Consider the following 16522-nt stretch of genomic DNA (forward strand, 5'->3'; position numbering starts at 1 on the left):
CGAAAGTTTAGCTCCTTGCACGACGCCTGGATCAACACTTGCCGACGCGCCACCCGCAAAGTCGAGACCATAACACCACCTCGTCGCAACAGCCTGGTGACGAGGGCCGGTGCTACTACCATCTACACCTCGTGGACAAAGCACGACAATGTCGACCACCCTGCTCCGCTGGACAAAAGGGAAATGCCCACGATTGCTCCTATACACGACTGCGAACTGACAACTTGGAGGCCGTTGCATCTTCGTCCCTGATAAAATTACAACGCAGCGGTTCCTTGCCGACAGCGGTTTTGACACCTGCTGCTGCAGCTGCTCGACATCGGTCGACTCTTGTTCCGCGAGAGACGCCTGTCTTATTGTCAATGAAGTAGTGGACGTTATTTCTACAATTCGTCTCTCTTCGGTGCTTTCTTCTTTCTTTGGAACTGCTGTCTCTGAAGAAACAAGTTCTTTCTTTACTGCTGCATTTTCGATACGCGTGATACCAGAGCGTCGCTCGTAAGTGGTCTCGTTGGTCGTTAACTCGTCTATAGTATTTGTGACTCCGGGTGAAGCATTAATCGCGCCTTCCAGAAGCAGAGTGCGTCCACGCACGTCTTGGAGCGACTCTGTGTGCGCAATGTGCCCACCTATCATCGAGGCTGACTCCACCGGCGATGAGCGGCGTGCAGATTCTCCAGTAGCTGTGGTTGACGCAGCTGGTATATCTGGGCCAAGCAGCGTTTTAAGTGCAGAAGTTACACCGTTATCTGTAGAGGTAGTATCTCGAAACATCGGTTCAGCTGTAGGCGATTCTGGCTTGATATCTGACGTCTCAGTGACAACTTCTTTAAATGGCGCAGATTCTATAAAAGGTGACATTTTGGATCCCGAGAATGACACTAATGAATTCTCTATGACCATGGTTTTTTCTTCGCTCCCAGACACTTTTAATTTTTCTGGTATGTTATCAGTTTTATTCACGCCTTTCTTTTCCTGCCCGATGAAGACGGCTGCTGATTCCCGAGAGCTGCTACTGAAATAGTTTTCAGACGATTCCTCCTCCTGAGCAGTCCCTGTACAGATAGCCGGTATAGTTTCCGACACATTACCCATCGCAAGTGCTGGTATACCGTACGAAGCGTCTAGTCTGTCGAGAGACAGTGCACGGGTCGCAGAATATATATCTGTATGACCTTCGCATTCTCGCTCAATCTCGGGAAAGGAGCGTTTATACGATTGCTGCTCTTTTTCCGTCTGGCTCGTTTCCTTTGTCTTTTCGGATGGCTCATTTCTTGCTGCCACAGCGTGGAAACTTTCTCCAACATGAGCTGGCTTCTTGTCTAAATCGTATATTACTTCAACGGCAAGCGAATCCTTCCTTTCAACAAGTAGGTCAGCCGGAGACTCGTAAGCAGTCATCGTGCCGCTGGATACCACGCTTGCAAGTGCGCTTTGCAAACCGCCATCACTGGCGGTAGCCATATTGTCTAGAGCTTCAATTGCCCACCTTTTCCCCCCTTCATTCAAGCTTTGCACATCAGCCTGTCGTGCAGCAGAAGCTGTTCCTGTTGTTTCTGACCAATGACCACCTGTGTCAAGAGTCAGAGATGAGACTTTCGTTGTCGGTGATGTAGCTTCTGCAGCGTCCATCAAGGCTGCTTGGCCAGCCTTGACATGAACGTTTCTGCGCTCTTTCTGGGCCTGTGTTTCAGATGTTGAAGCAGGCATAGTCGATAGCGGCTGGGATGCAGACTCAGATAACATTTGCATTTTTTCATGATCACCGGCCTTCGGAGTACTTTCGAGGAGGTTGAGTTCCTGAAGATCGCTGGCGGCCTCAGGACCCATGCTGTCGGTCTGGTTCAGGAGCCCTTCAGCGGACTGTGCATCCAGCACTACACTTGTGACGACTTCTGCCGCTGGTATTCGACCATAACTCTTAAAAGTATCCTCATCGACCTTGACGCTGCCCTTCTCGGACTCGTATGTGCGCCATGGCTTATACAATTCCGTGCCGCTGGGAGCAAACCTTTCCTGGATTATCAATTCCTTTGCTTGGCTAGCTAGATCGGAAGAAGTAGCGGTGACGATTTCCTTGAGCTCTTGACCGGCGGGGATGTTGCTGGAGTCACGATGACGTCTTGTAGAGCTGTCTATATCTCTTTGTTTCTAGGCCGTTGATGGCCATATCATCCATGACTGTCGATAGTAGCTCCGTGGGGCCAGACAAGGCATCGTCATCTTTAGTAACGCTGAGGCTAATAGAAAGAAATGGAGAAGGCTTCTCACGAGTGCCGTCAGAGGGAGCCTTGCACGTGTCGAAGTCGCTCGAAGGAGTTTCCACCACTGTCTGGTTACTGAGAGGCTCCGTCGGCATGATTATTAAATTGGGCAGAAAGAAGCCTCTCTGCCTCCTAAGGAGTCAAATCGGTTGAAGTCTGCATAGAACTCTTCAATTTAACGTCACTCTTGCTGTCTTTGGGGGCCACCTGTTCCTGCAGTAGAAGCGTACTTTGAATGTCCACTGGCGCTTTTTCTCCAGAGTAAGCTTCGCGGACGGAGGCCACAGCTCGGAACCCTTCCACTTCTTTATCCTCTGTGGAAACACTACCTTCTTTCGCTTCTTTACTAGTCGCTGCAGGATACTGCCCAAACTTCGATCTTGCGTTTCTCCAGACGGTGCAGCTTTGACCGCCGGCAAGTCGATTTCCTCGGGAATAGCTGGCATCAATGAGGAACCGCTCAAATTGGGCTCTATTACAATTTCTGTGTAAGAACGTTTTTCTGTGAGAACCCTCGTCTCTGATATGTGCTTCTTGGTTACCTTCTCCTTTGGGAAGTAGAATACCTCCTCCGTTTCGGACGTAATGACAGAGTTCTCAACATTCTTCACTTCTTTCACGGACCTATTCATACAAGCTTCCATGATGGCTTTCTCGTCGATAACAGTTGGGTTTTTAGTCTGATATCCGTCTGAGCTGACAGAAAGCAAATCCATTGGACAAGACATTTACGCAGTGGTCTCCATTTGTCCGCTTTTGTTTTGCGCTATGGAGCCACTAAGATCTCCATTTCCTGTACTTTTGTTCTGATACTGGTTGCTATCGAGGTTGACTTCCATTTGTCTCGGCTCTTTGTGATTGCTAGGAACATCCGCAAAGCTTGGCTTTGCCTTTGGGCTTGCCTTCTTGGAGTCAGAAAGGTTTGACTCGGTCATTTTTACCCCTATATCACGCCTGCTGTCAGCGTCGGTGCAGCTGTATTCTGTTTGCCCTGGTTTTTCATTCGCTGCAGCGTCTTTTGAGGCTACCAAAAAGCTTGTTTTCACGTCACTAGTATCCTCAGCTTGGCTGATATTACCGCGTTCATTAATGTCGTTGGTTGAACTGTTTTTCGGTTCCTGTGGGTTATTATCTTGGTCCCAAAGCGTGACAGTTATGCTGCGGCTATCTTCCTTGGAAGTCACTTCGGAAAAAGGCTGCGTCGTGTTCACAGTTTGGGACATTGAAGCCTGACTTCCTTCTTGCCCTACAGGAGCATTGCCAAGCGAGAAATGGACAGATTGAACATTGATATCTTGGGTATCAGCGAGCTCAAGTGGACCGGAATGGGCGAATTTAACTCCGGCGACCATTATGTCTTTTATTGTGGGCACGAATCCAAGAGAAAGAATGGGGTCGCTCTCATAGTAAACAGAAGATTGGGCAAAGCAGTGCTAGGGTACATCCCCCAAAACGACCGAATGATGCTGCACCTGCTGCTACCCATGAGCCAATCTTCAAGGTACCCGCCCTCCTACATCTTTCGAGCACCGCGCTGCAAACAGGTCAATAATCAACGTACGGCTCGCTCCACCTACACGTCCAGCTCAAAATCCTATGCCTTCATTGAAATTTTGTCGTCCCCGACGTCATCGAGCAAATCTTCGGCTCAGAGTTTTTTAGCACTACAACCCGTACCGGATTGCCTTCACGACTGTTCATCAAAGCGACAACGGGATATTCTTCGCTAGGACAGCGAACAGCAGCTACCCACCAGCCAAGCATCAAGGTACGTGGTGCTGAAAATTATTCACCGTACCACGCCATCCTCACCGAATATCTTGGTTTGGTGCACCCTAGCGGGTTGCAGCACACCACTGCACACAACACCCGGACTATCGCAGACCCCTAAGTTTTTTGCGTGCCCGCCACCTTGCCCGGGAAAGTGTCAGTTCCAAGCGGTGCTCCGTGAGGGAATCTCCCGCCGCTCCGATGGCCCATGCGCCTCACCACTTCACCTTGACCCGAAGAACACCGAAGGCTGGAGCCCCACTGGGGACTACCGTGCCCTGAACGCCCGCACAATTCCGGACAGGTACCCCGTCTACCACATACCACACGCCACATTCTCCGGGCCACGCTTGATGATCATGCTTTCCAGCTGAAGCACTGCGTCCTAACTCTGCATGAGCTAAGAAGTGAATTATTTTCTGTCATTTCTGTAAGAGTGGGAACACCTTCCAAATTGGCAACCAGGCTTTGTAAGTAAGCCCACAGTAGCTAGACTACGTGTAACCCAATGTCGCACCTTCTCGCTGTTGAAGTATAGCTGTAAATTGAACATAAATACAAGCTCATTGACATCACTAATTTATTTATGAGATCAAAACGCATCACAAAATTTAGCTTAAACACTTTACTACAGAAAGTGGGAATATTCAGTGGCTGTGAGTAGATAATAAATAGTTTAAAGGCGCAAAACACAGACTACACACACAAGTAGGTGACAGGAAGAAGCGCCATGCAAGCGCCATGGCGCTTCGCCTGGGTTAGAAATTCGCCTGGGCGACAAAGAGGTTGCCCGTACGCGCGCTCCGTGGGTGTAGCCTGAATGTCCGGGTTGAAGGTAGCGCTGACACTAAGGGCGACAGCTGGAATAACTTCGAGCCAGGTCGAGGTTGGGTGGCACATGATGGCTGCTTTGAGCTCTCGGTGGAAACGCTGGATTATCCCACTCCGATTGGGGAATTGACGTGCATGCTGACTTTAGTGTGCTGGCATTGAATGCAGGAGTGCGCCCAGGTACAGCAATCCTGCTGCATGGAGGACCAGGTATAGCGGCGGGCCACGAGGTGTGTACAGGCGCGTATGCCGGTGTGGCTGAGATTATGGAGCTCGTTGGAGAGGCCACGGCGATAGGAAAAGGGCAAGTAACACCTGCTTAATGCGGTTGACATGTTGCAGTAGGCAGTCGCTGTCGATCCAGGCATGGGGACTTGTTGCAGCTGGAGTGAGTACCCGCTTTTACGAAGTTCTTGCGATTCGACGGCCATAGTCTGATCCTCCGCGAGGGCGTAAGCTGTTATTTGCAAAGAGCTGGTAGCTGTCACACGTGAAAGCGCGTCGGTGACAAAGTTGTCCTTCCAGCTTTCTTGGTGGATGTCGGTGGTATACTAGGCAGTGAACCAGAGCTTGTTCTACTGGAAAAGCGGGAGATTTGTCGCAGTGTTGAGAGAAGGCCTAGGTCAGAGAGCTAATGGAGACCTAACACAAGAAAAAAAAAACCTAGCTTGTGCGTTAGTAAGCCATCCATTTTTCTGCATGAAAGCGAGATTGCGTGCCTGCATCCTGTGTAGCAACACGTGTGTTTGCTTTTCCACTTCTTGATAGGGTGGTCACTTTTTCCATATATCGAGTTCCCTATTTGAATAATCTTTCAGTTAGAGTCAGCGCTCTACTTGTGTATCTTTGTTCTGGTGATTGTCGTTTGCGCAGTTTTTTCATCCACTAGGTCATAGTATATGGTCGGCATGGATAGTGTTCTGCTGTGCTTTCAGAATGTGGCGCCAGTGTTGTAATGCTTCATATATGCTTTGTAATAAGCTGGAGAACTTGATTGGACGGGGGCCGTAGTACCGTCGGTGGGTCTGGCAACAAAGGTTCGTTTTATGAGCTGAGAGCTTGCCAGTGACGAATAGGGATGTCAAGTGCTGTCTATGCGTTGCATAAGCGCTGCGCCGCCGACGAAGTTAAAGCCCTCCATAAAGAGCCCTTAGGGAGCGTCTAACACGGGATGGGAGAGAGGTGTGGCGGTGCAGAGAGCAGTTTTGCATTCTTAGAAAGGTTTCGTTAAAACCGGTGTCCCCGTGGCGGGTAGGTTTCCTCATAGAGATGACAAGTCATTGGTCGAGGGGAGCCTGATAGTCGGCTGAATCCGGCAAGAAACGCCCGTAAAGTTCAGCCTCTCGACCGAACAGCGAGGTCTGTAGCGCTGATGGATTCAGAGTAATTTTGCAGGTGTGAGATGCTTTAAGGCAAAAGTCGAGTTCCCTCTGATGAAACTACGTGGCTGTGGAATTCGATGACTGAAGCACCGAGCATACTCCTTTGGACATTGGCGACTACACTGTGGTCATCGAGGTGCTCGAAAAGCAGACGAAGGTGCGTGTGGCGTTCGTCGGCATGACAGAAAAAGTCGTCAAGATAGACGAAGCAGAAGTCGAGGCCGCCGACGATTTTGTCGATGAAGCGTTGAAAGGTTTGTCCAGTGTTCCTCGGGCCAAAACTCATGAAGGGAACCTTGAACAAGCTGAAATGGGAAATCATTGCAGTTTTCGGGACGTCGTCGGTGTCGACGGGTATCTGCGTGCAGGCCTTCAAGTGTGGCCCGGAGAATGTGGTGTGTAGTATGTGGTGGACGGGGTACCTGCCCGGAATTGTGCAGGCGTTTAGGGCACGGTAGTCCCCACAGGGGCTCCAGCCTTCGGTGTTCTTCGGGTAAGGGTGATGTGGTGAGGCGCATGGGCACCGCTTGGAACTGACATGGTCCGGGGAAATGTGACGGGTACGCAAAAAACTGTGGTGTCTGGGATGGTCCGGGTGTATTGCACAGTGTTGTGCTACAATCCGCTAGGGCGCATCAAACCAGGACATTCGGTGTTGATGGTGTGCTACGGTGAATTGTTTTCAGCACCACGTACCTTGATGCTTGGCTGGTGGGTAGTTCGCTCTCCTGGCGAAGAATATCCTGTTGTCGCTTTGGTTAAACGGTCGTGAAGGCAGACCGGTAGCGGGTTGTAGTGCACAAAAAATCTGAGCAGTAGATTTGCTCGATGACGTCGGGGACGACAAAATTCCAATGAAGGCATAGGTTTTTAAGCTGGACGTTTAGGTGGAGCGAGCCGTACGTTGATTATTGACCTGTTTGCAGCGCGGTGCTCGAAAGATGAAGGAGGACGGGTATCTTGAAGATTAGCTCGTGGGTAGCAGCAGGTGTCGGAACCGCTGTCGACAAGGAACTGCTGCTTTGTATTTTGATTGGGGACGAAGATGCGACGGCCTCCAAGTTGTCAGTTCGCAGTCGTGTCTACGAGCAGCCGTTGGCATTTCCCTTATGTCCAGCGGAGCAGGGTGGTCGACATCGCTGTGCTCTGTCCACGATGTGTCGATGGTAGTAGCAACGGCCCTCGTCACCAGGCTGCTGCGACGAGGTGCTGTTACAGTCTCGACTTTGCGTGTGGCGCGTTGACAAGTGTTGATCCAGGAGTCGTTGAAGTAGCTAAACTCTCGATTGATATTGTCGATACGGCGCGCAAGGCCTGTGGTGCTCACCAAGGTGGCGACAGCCTGGGCGCTGGGCGACAACTGTGGCAAACAGACCTCGATGACGCGATCAGCGATCCTGGCAAATTGGTCGAGAAGTACCTTGAGCTGAGCCTACACAATTGCCTCGATGTTAGGTGTAAGTCGTTGAAGCCAGAGTGCTGGCAGTATGACTCCTGGACTTCTATGTTGCCCGAGAGAGCATGTATGGGGTGGAGGAGATGAAAAGGCTCGCGCACGGCAAATTCTGCGTACTCTAGTTCACGCACTCTCTGGTCTTCCGATACTGGCTGGCGGCGGATGAGTTAGGTTTTCAGGCTTTCGTTATTCTTGGCCGTTGGTGGGTTGCCAAGGATATTCCGTGCCTCGTTGGCTTAGTTGGCATCGACGTGGACGACGAGATAATCGCAGCGGGTCCGGTCTTGCGTGATGTGTGCGAGGGAGAAGTGGGCCTCGATTTGGACGAACGATATTTCGGATGAATACGGCCAAAACGGCAGACGCTTGACGGCTACACGCCAGACATCGAACGGGATAGCACACGGAACGCCGTGTTCCGGGGTTCTGTCGTCCTAGGTGGAGCCGGCAGGATGGCACTCAAAGGGAGCTTTGAGTTGGCCGTATCGTTCCTGAAGCTTTTGGTCTTGCTCGTCCATGGCGATAAGTTATAGTCCGTTGTCCGGGTCACCAGATGTATGATGTCGTTTCTGCTGGAGGACAATTCCAACATAAAAACGTAATATCATTTTATTCTATTAGCAGTGGCAGCAGTCGAGCGTACCAACGCCATACTTGTGTCACTAGCAGAAAGAAAAAAGCCGCTCTTCCCAGCCGGCCAACTTCTTTCTTGTAGCCAGCTTCGCTGGCGCATGCCTCGGATGGCGCAGTGTTTTATCGGTGATGCAGGCCAGCGTGCGGACATGCTATGCCCTGCCGGATGATACAAAGGCGGAGGCTGCTAGAAAATAATCGCAGTGTGTGTCGTCACATGTCCATTTCGCTAGAAGCCCTCTATTTTGTCTGACATCGTTGAAGAGGTCTGGCATGTACAAAAGCTCATCCAGGTTTCGGAGCATCTTGTTAATGATTTTGTCTGATCCCCGGGGTTAATGTCGTTCTGAAGTTGTATATGGCTGACAGTATTTCCCATAGCAAGTTGTCTGCGTCCAATTTGGGGCTCTGGTGGGCGCGGGAGTCCCGGATTGGTGTCCGAATAGTGGTAGTTAGGCACTGTTTTTAAGGCTTGGAGAAGGGCGTCATCTTGTAGGGAGATTTATGAAGGAGTCGGGTAACATTTTCTGTTGGTTGTTCTCTCTAAATAGTACTCTATAGAACTGAGTAGTAGTGATCTGGATCCAACAGACAGCGGAAAAATGTCCACGTATTTTCCAAGCCGAGATTCCGCTTATGCATTTCCATTGCAGACATGCCAACTGTCCTGCATGGGCTTCAATCATTTTATCCAGTGTTGCGACGGGAATGTTGTGTAGGCTGTTAAGTTTGTTCACTACCATCTTTTTTGCAGACTGCCGTGTACCTCGCGTATGTGAAGGATGCGGCTGTTTGTGATTTCAGTATCAAGGGTGTCTGGGATTGTGGAGGTTAGGTTTTCTGGTTTCTACGTTCTGGTTTTTCCACTTAGCCCATTTGTCAAGATCGTGAATGATGGTTGGAGCCTAATTGAGAGTCTGGCGGAACTCACCCCAGTTTACGGTTACAACGCGCGTCGAGTATATTAAGCCAGTGAACTGAACTGAATTTTTGTATTTACGATGGCGTGGTGGCTTATAATGCCACACGCACAAAAAAAAAAAAATAAATCCTTGGCAGTGGGACTATAAACCTAGAAACTTCGCTGCAAAAGAAAATGATTACTCGTCCTGCAAAGTTACGACAGGTAAACTGCTGCTGAGATCGCTCTGACGGGGCTATGACACATGATACCTGGACGTGCGGAGCGAGGCTAACAGTATATAAGTTTTGATTTTCTATGTTTCCAAAGATGCCTTATTTACTACTAGGACAATATTCACATCGCTGAAAACAGGTGTTCATCATGAGATGGATTCCCAGAGCAGTCGACCGCAGGAGAGGCTGAAGGAGACATCTGGTTGAGTTTTATCAGACGGCATCTGGAGCTGCACCCAATTTAATCTCTTGCCCTGCTCTTGGACAATACCAGTGCCGCCGTTCGAAAATTATGCATTTAATTAAGCTGCATTTATTTGACCCCACCGTACATTGGTGTTGCATAGTTCATTAAAGGTGATGATGCTTTTCGTTGGTCTCTTCTCTCCTTCGGTCAAAGTGCCAGTGGAATTGCGATTCCTAAACTTTGTGAATACCCACATAGCTAGCATCACATCTATAGGCAGATTTCTTGATGTTGTATTCGCAATTTATAAACAAATACTAACTTCAGACACTATGCTTTTGTTTTCTTAGAATTAATGGTCTACATTCGTAGGCTTGTATTTTAACGAGTTTCGCGTGGCGGGATGCACAGAGCCGTTGCCTATCAACCGCCTGGCTGGCGGACGCCGCGCGTTTTGCGCGCCATCTGGCAATCAAGGAGCAACCAGAAGATCTATTATCCTTTATGCAACAAACACATAGCTAGACATTGTGAGTTGCACATCTTAATTCTTCTCTAGCGTGAGGATTATAGTATTGACGATGATAGGCTAGTCAGCGGCGCATTTCGGGCGACCCTGTACTCAGCATTGCATAAGATTGTAATAGACTAGATTAAATTGGACTGAACTGGACTCGATATGACAAGTTTTTATTGGGCAAATACTTATTGAATTGGACAGGATTTCTTGGATTGCATTTCAATGGAATGAACTGCACTTAATTTGAGTGGATTTGATTAGACTGGATTAGCTTGGATAGGATTAGATTAGACTGTATTGGGTTAGACTGGATGGGATGAAACTAGATTGGATTGGAGAGGAGTAGGCAGCACAGATTCGGGCACACATTATTTTGCTACTTATATCCTGGTCTAGCTGAGCAAAGCCATATCACTTTTTTGGCTTAGTCTACAAAAAATTTATTAAAATAAATCAGTGCATGTAGTACTTGTCACTGTTCTCAGTTAACCATTGCCGCTCCCTCTATTTTTGCATGGGCTAAAGAAGAAGATATGTTTGGAACCATCGCTCGGCGCAGAAGCCATTAGGCGGCCCATGCTAACCCCATTAACGCGGCGGGCTATTGCTTGCAGTTAGTTAAGGGACACCTCGATATTGTTCCTCCACTGCTGTCGAAAGCAGCAGTGTCTAATAATTCAGACAGGTTGAGTGCAATACGCTCAGCGAGTTACAGTATTTCGAATACATCTCACCGAGCAGTTACGCCATCATCAACAATGGCATATTCGGAACAGGTGGATGACTCTGAACCCGAGACTACCAGTGCATCATCTACGTCTATCTCATCTTGCTCAGGCACTGATGTGCCTGCTCTGAAGATGGTGAGACGACAGAAGGTGAAGGTCAAGCCGGTTATCTCTACCCGCAGGCGGAACAACGTGGGAGGTCCAGGCATTTCTGTACCTAAGGACGCACCGTTAAAGTCGAAAGGTAATGGCGATGCGTTTTCTCTGAAAAAGGCTCCCGGAGTTTAGTAGATTTTCTACGCCCGCTTTACGAATAATTTTCTTTGCTCTATTTAATAGTGTGCGCATCCCAAAGGAACTCAGGCTGTTGTGGAAGCAGTTCTCGGGCGCTTGGGTAAATTATTAATAACAAAGGCTGTCCAACCTGCGCTGGGACCGCACAGAAGGCAGTTCCTTGATATTCCACCTCCCTCGCAAGGTGGCCTCCGCAGGCAGGATCGAAGCACTACTTCGGTTAAGTGCCGACAGCCCTAAACTCTTAGCCAAGACTTCAGAGCATTAGGAGTGCGTAGAAACCAAGGCCACAATCTACCCACTATTCCACTAAAGGAAGTAACTAGACTGCGTTGAATAATAATATTATTAATAATAATAAAAGTAATAATAATATGGTTCACAGGAAATGAAAGGCGCGGAATCTATCACACGTTTTGTGGACACCTGACCCGCGCCGTAAGAGAAGGGAGGAAAGTGGGAGTGAAAGCGTAGAGAGAGGGGTGCCGTAGGGGCGGGCTCCAAAGTACTTTGACCACCTGGTGATTGATTGATTGAATGTCCTTTATTGAATGGGAAGGCTCATGGCCATGGATAGGGATAAAAGGCAGTAGATACAATCTTCATTGTTTAGGTCATCACTCGAATCACATTGCTCTAACCAGGCCACTAAGCGAGCCATACTTGGCAAATATCATCTGTGTGTTAGCATCAGTTTCTAGAAGGGAACGGTAGTTCAGGCGGTAGGGTTTGATCTTGGAGCGTCCCGTAGAAAAAGCAGGGCAATCCCATACTAGATGAGATATGCCGCCGCGAGTTTGAGTCGTACAGTGGGGGCACATAATCATTTTCTCCGTATACTGACGCCAGCAGGCCATAATACGTGGTGTAGCACGCGGATGGCATTTCGTTTCGCCTCCATCTAAACGCAGCCGCTGGCGGTAGGGGATGAACCCGGGTGCCCCGGCAGAGAAGTCGGGCGTCTTACCACTTCACCCTCGTGCTGGGGCTTTCACAGAATACTAAATATAGTTTTCTAACATATGACAGTTCCCATCGTTGATGTTCAATGGAAATATGCTGAATATTACATCCTATGATCGCAGATAACAGTTAACTTCCCAACTTGAACACTCGATGCGAGCTCTTCTCTTTAAAACTACAAACCAGCAACATTATACGGGTTCACAGGCTGCAAATAGGAAAAAAATCTTTCGGCGCACATTGAGGCAGACCGGCACTATGAAGCGCGCTTACATTGAGAGGTCGTTGACAATACAGGCAGCAGTGACGGATGGCGTTCTCGCGTACATAGTGTAAGGTCTCCAACTAAATCGAAGATCCCAGGTTATCATCGAGATTTTACCTCGCAAACGCCTTCCTATTTCCACCGTAACATTTGTGAGAGAATGAAAATATAAAGTTTGGCTATTAGTCGCACATTCATAGAGGCTGCTCACAGTGAGACCACCTTTTATTGCGATAGAAATACTGCGCCAGGTTTCGCGCCTTCGCGTATCCCCGGCGGACGCCACGGTTGACCTTGAACAGCCGATGAGGAGGAGGAGGAGGAGGAGAAGGCTGGTAACTTACACACTCGCCTCATACTCATAAAGGATCAGCTTAGGTGACCCCAAAAATGTAGTACCTTACACTGATAGGGCGTGTAAGGGGAATAATGTTGCAGGCATAAGAAGCTTCCGTCGTTGCTATCGCAATTTAACTAGGGTTAACCGAGTTAAACCACAACTAATATTTTTATTAGATAGCACTGGGCAGCGTACAATAGGTTGACATCAGTTTTGTTTATACGAACTGTATGAAGCAATGAGTAAACAGTATAAAAATGAAACGCAGGGAATTCGCGACATGGTGATTTAAAGTGTTATCTGCATTAGGCTAGCGTGGCCTCTGAACAGCTTCGAATTGTTCACAGTCGGGTGACATTCTCACGTGACAAGCAACTTGACCCGAATGCAGCATCACGGTAATGCGAGCACTCCAATCAAGTGGCTTTAAACCACCGTAACATTAAGCTTTTCGGTGCACACTCCAGTATATATCCTTGTCGAGCGGCGCTAAGGGCTCACATGCTCACATTAGAGGTGACAGTATATACGAATTCGTGTTGCCAAATTTTGTGAAACGGAGATCTTATATCCTTAAAATAACAGGCTTCTACCACGCCGACACCTCAATCAAAGGACATCTAGGCGCAGTTCTCCGCTCGCTGTTCTCCCCGAGCTGTGGCACCGCAGCGGTGGTTACGGCAAGTAGGCGCCTAGCATCGGTTTCGGGCGACAGAGCAGGCCGCACCTAGTGCGCTTCCGTCGAGCACAAATGATAGGACTAAATTTTCTGCATCCGTTCTCGAGCAATCGCACGTCGGCTCTCGTTCCGGATTTTCCATTCTTCAGGAGAGCCATGCTTTCTTCCGGCCCCATCTAGCTTTGCCGGAGACACGATAGCATTGTCGTCGGGCGCCGGAGACCAGCTCCTTTAATATTCTAGGTGGTTATGTCAAGCATGGAAGCGTGCCTGTGGCCTTATTGTCGTCAAACCTATAGAGCGCGTCAAGTATCAGTGGATGACATAATTACTGCGAACACATGCAGCTGTGCACAATGTCCCAAACATTTGGCTTGACCAGCACCACTAATAAACCTAAGGGACACTTATGCTACGCCGTGAATTGTATGATGGGATAGCATATCGCACACACCGACATTTTTTTTCTCAGTTTTAAAGCGGTTTTATATTTGTTTTTTTTATGTGCCGCTACTTAGCATTAGCAAATATTGTTTATTAATTCTAAGAACTTGAACCCCTTTTCAGGCATTTTTTAATGTCCTAATTATTTCAGTGTGCTAATTTGTCATTTACCGTCTAACTTTCCTAATGAAAGCCAATAAAGGTAGAGAACACTCGAATTTAGGTTTCAAATTTTTATCGCCGTAGTGAAAAGATTCAAGTTTAAAGTTTTCGATTCCATCGGTTTTGGTAGAAATGCTGTAGAAAATATTTACCGAGAATTTTTCGATGAGTGCTGACGCCCCTTTTCATAAAGTCTGATGCTGAAAACCATCAGCAGCGACAGCGATGACGACTGGTAGTTGACAAAAAAGGCGTGCTTAAAACAAACGTACATTTCACTCGCCAGACAGTAATTAGACATTGTTTTTGCTTAGAATAACGTCTTTTCAGTTTCGTGTTGAAGGCTGTTACGGCCCAATGACGCACGCCTAAAATTCTAGTGGAACCCATTATTGCTTTATTCACGAAATTGCAAACACTGTGGCACCATCTAGTAGCAAAACCTGAACGCAGATGCGTCGCGGTGCGAAAGCAGGGGTGGTTTTTACCCTGCGGGGTGGCGCAGTGGTCGCGCCGCTCGACTACTGTTCCCAAGGGTGCGGGTTCGAATCCCGGCCTCGGCGGCCGTTTTTCGACGGGGCGAAAAGCTAGGCGCCTGTGTGCGGTGCGGTGTCAGTGTACGTTAAAGAACCACAGGTGGTCGAATTTTCCGGAGTCCTTCACTACAGCATCTCAAAGCCTGAGTCGCTTTGGGACGTTAAACACCACTAACCAAACCAAGCAAAATTGGTGTGTAGATACAGCGCCTTTCCTTTCCTATGAATGAATAATAATAATAAATATTATTAAAATCTTTAAAGTATGGCTGGAATATAGTGAAAGAGCGAAAGCTAGGAGAGGTGTAGTGAATGTGAATGTCGTCCTGATAGTAAAAATGGCATCATTGGAAAGCGAAAATCAAAACATATATACTGTCAGCATAGCTCCGCAAGCGCAGGTATCATGTGTCATAGCCCCGTCAGAGAGATCTCAGCAGCAGTGTACCTGTCATAACTTTGCAGAACGGGTAATCATTTTCTTTTGCAGCGAAGTTCCTAAGTTTATAGTCGCACTACGAGTGATTTATTTTTTTTTCTGCCTTGTGGCATTACAAGCCACCACTCAATAATAAATACCGATATTCAGTTCAGTTTACTAGTTGAAATACTCGACGCGCATTGAAATTGTAAACTAGGGTAAATTCCGCCACACTCGCAATTCAGTTCCAAACACCGTTGACAATCGCGACAGGTGGGCTCAGTGGCAAATCAGGACGTAGAATTACTAAACTACACAAATCCAGCAGTTCAGTCGTTCAGTCGTGTCCGACTCTTCGTGACCCTATGGACCATGTCACGCCACGCTTTCCGGTCTCTCACTATCTTCCCAACATCACACAGCTTCATCTGCAGTGCCTCGAGGATGCCATCTAACCATAGCGTTCACTGCCTACCCTTTCTCCGCCGACCCGCAACCTTCCCCAACATCAAATCTTTCTCCAGCGGCTCCTCTCTTCTCATCAGATGACCAAAGTATTAACTTTAGAATTTGACCCTCCAATGCGAAGTCAGGGTTTATGGTCGACAATATTGACTGATTTGATCTTCTGGCCGTCCAAGGAACTCTCAAGAGTCTTCGCCAGCACCACAATTCAAACGCGTCAATTCTTCGGCGGTCAGCCTTTTTCACAGCCCCACTCTCGCATCCATACATCACAACAGGAAATACCATAGCACCAGGTATACGAATCTTGGTTGGCAGACTAATGTCTCTGCTCTTTACTAGGCGGTCAAGGCTAACCATTGCACTCTTTCCCAGAAGCAGGCGTCTCCTAATTTCATGACTGCAGTCTCCTTCCGAGGTAGTCTTGGAGCCCAAGAAGAGAAAATCTGTCACTGCTTCCACTTCTTGTCCATTGATGCTCCAGGACTTGATAGGGGAAGACGGCACCCTTAATACCGAAATCGCAAACAGCCGCATCCTTCACACATGGGAGGCACACGGTGGCCTGCAAAACAGATGGTAGTGAACAAATATAATACCCCTCTCAAAATTCCCATCGCAACATTGGCTAAAGCGATTGAAGGAAATGCAGGACAGTTGGCATGCCAGCAATGGGATCAGCTATGGAAATACATAGGCGGAATCTCGGCTTGAAAGATACGTGGACATTTTTCCGGTGTCTCGGGATCCAGATCACTATTACTCAGTTCTACCGACTATTATTTAGCAAGAACAACTAACAGAAAAGTTATCCGAATCCTCCGTAAATTTCCCTAAAAGATGACGACCTTCTCCAAGCCTTAAAAGAATAGTGCCACTATTCGCCCACCACTCCCGGACTACCGCTCTAACCCCAGCACCAAATTAGATGCAGATATCCCGGTATAGGAAATACTGGCAGCCATGTACAACCTTAGAACGACCTCAACCCAGGGGATTAGAATAAAATCACTAACAGGAAGCTCAGAAACCTGGATGAGCGCCG

General features: G+C 48.2%; 1 pseudogene; it reads right to left on the bottom strand.

The window, feature by feature from the left end:
• Positions 1–7329: 7329 nt before the first annotated feature.
• Positions 7330–11117, bottom strand: LOC146174851 (uncharacterized; annotated as a pseudogene).
• Positions 11118–16522: the final 5405 nt, after the last annotated feature.

The sequence above is a fragment of the Amblyomma maculatum genome, chromosome 11 (assembly GCF_055883805.1).
Source record: "Amblyomma maculatum isolate TAMU_Amacu chromosome 11, ASM5588380v1, whole genome shotgun sequence".
In the NCBI taxonomy this organism is placed as follows: domain Eukaryota; kingdom Metazoa; phylum Arthropoda; class Arachnida; order Ixodida; family Ixodidae; genus Amblyomma; species Amblyomma maculatum.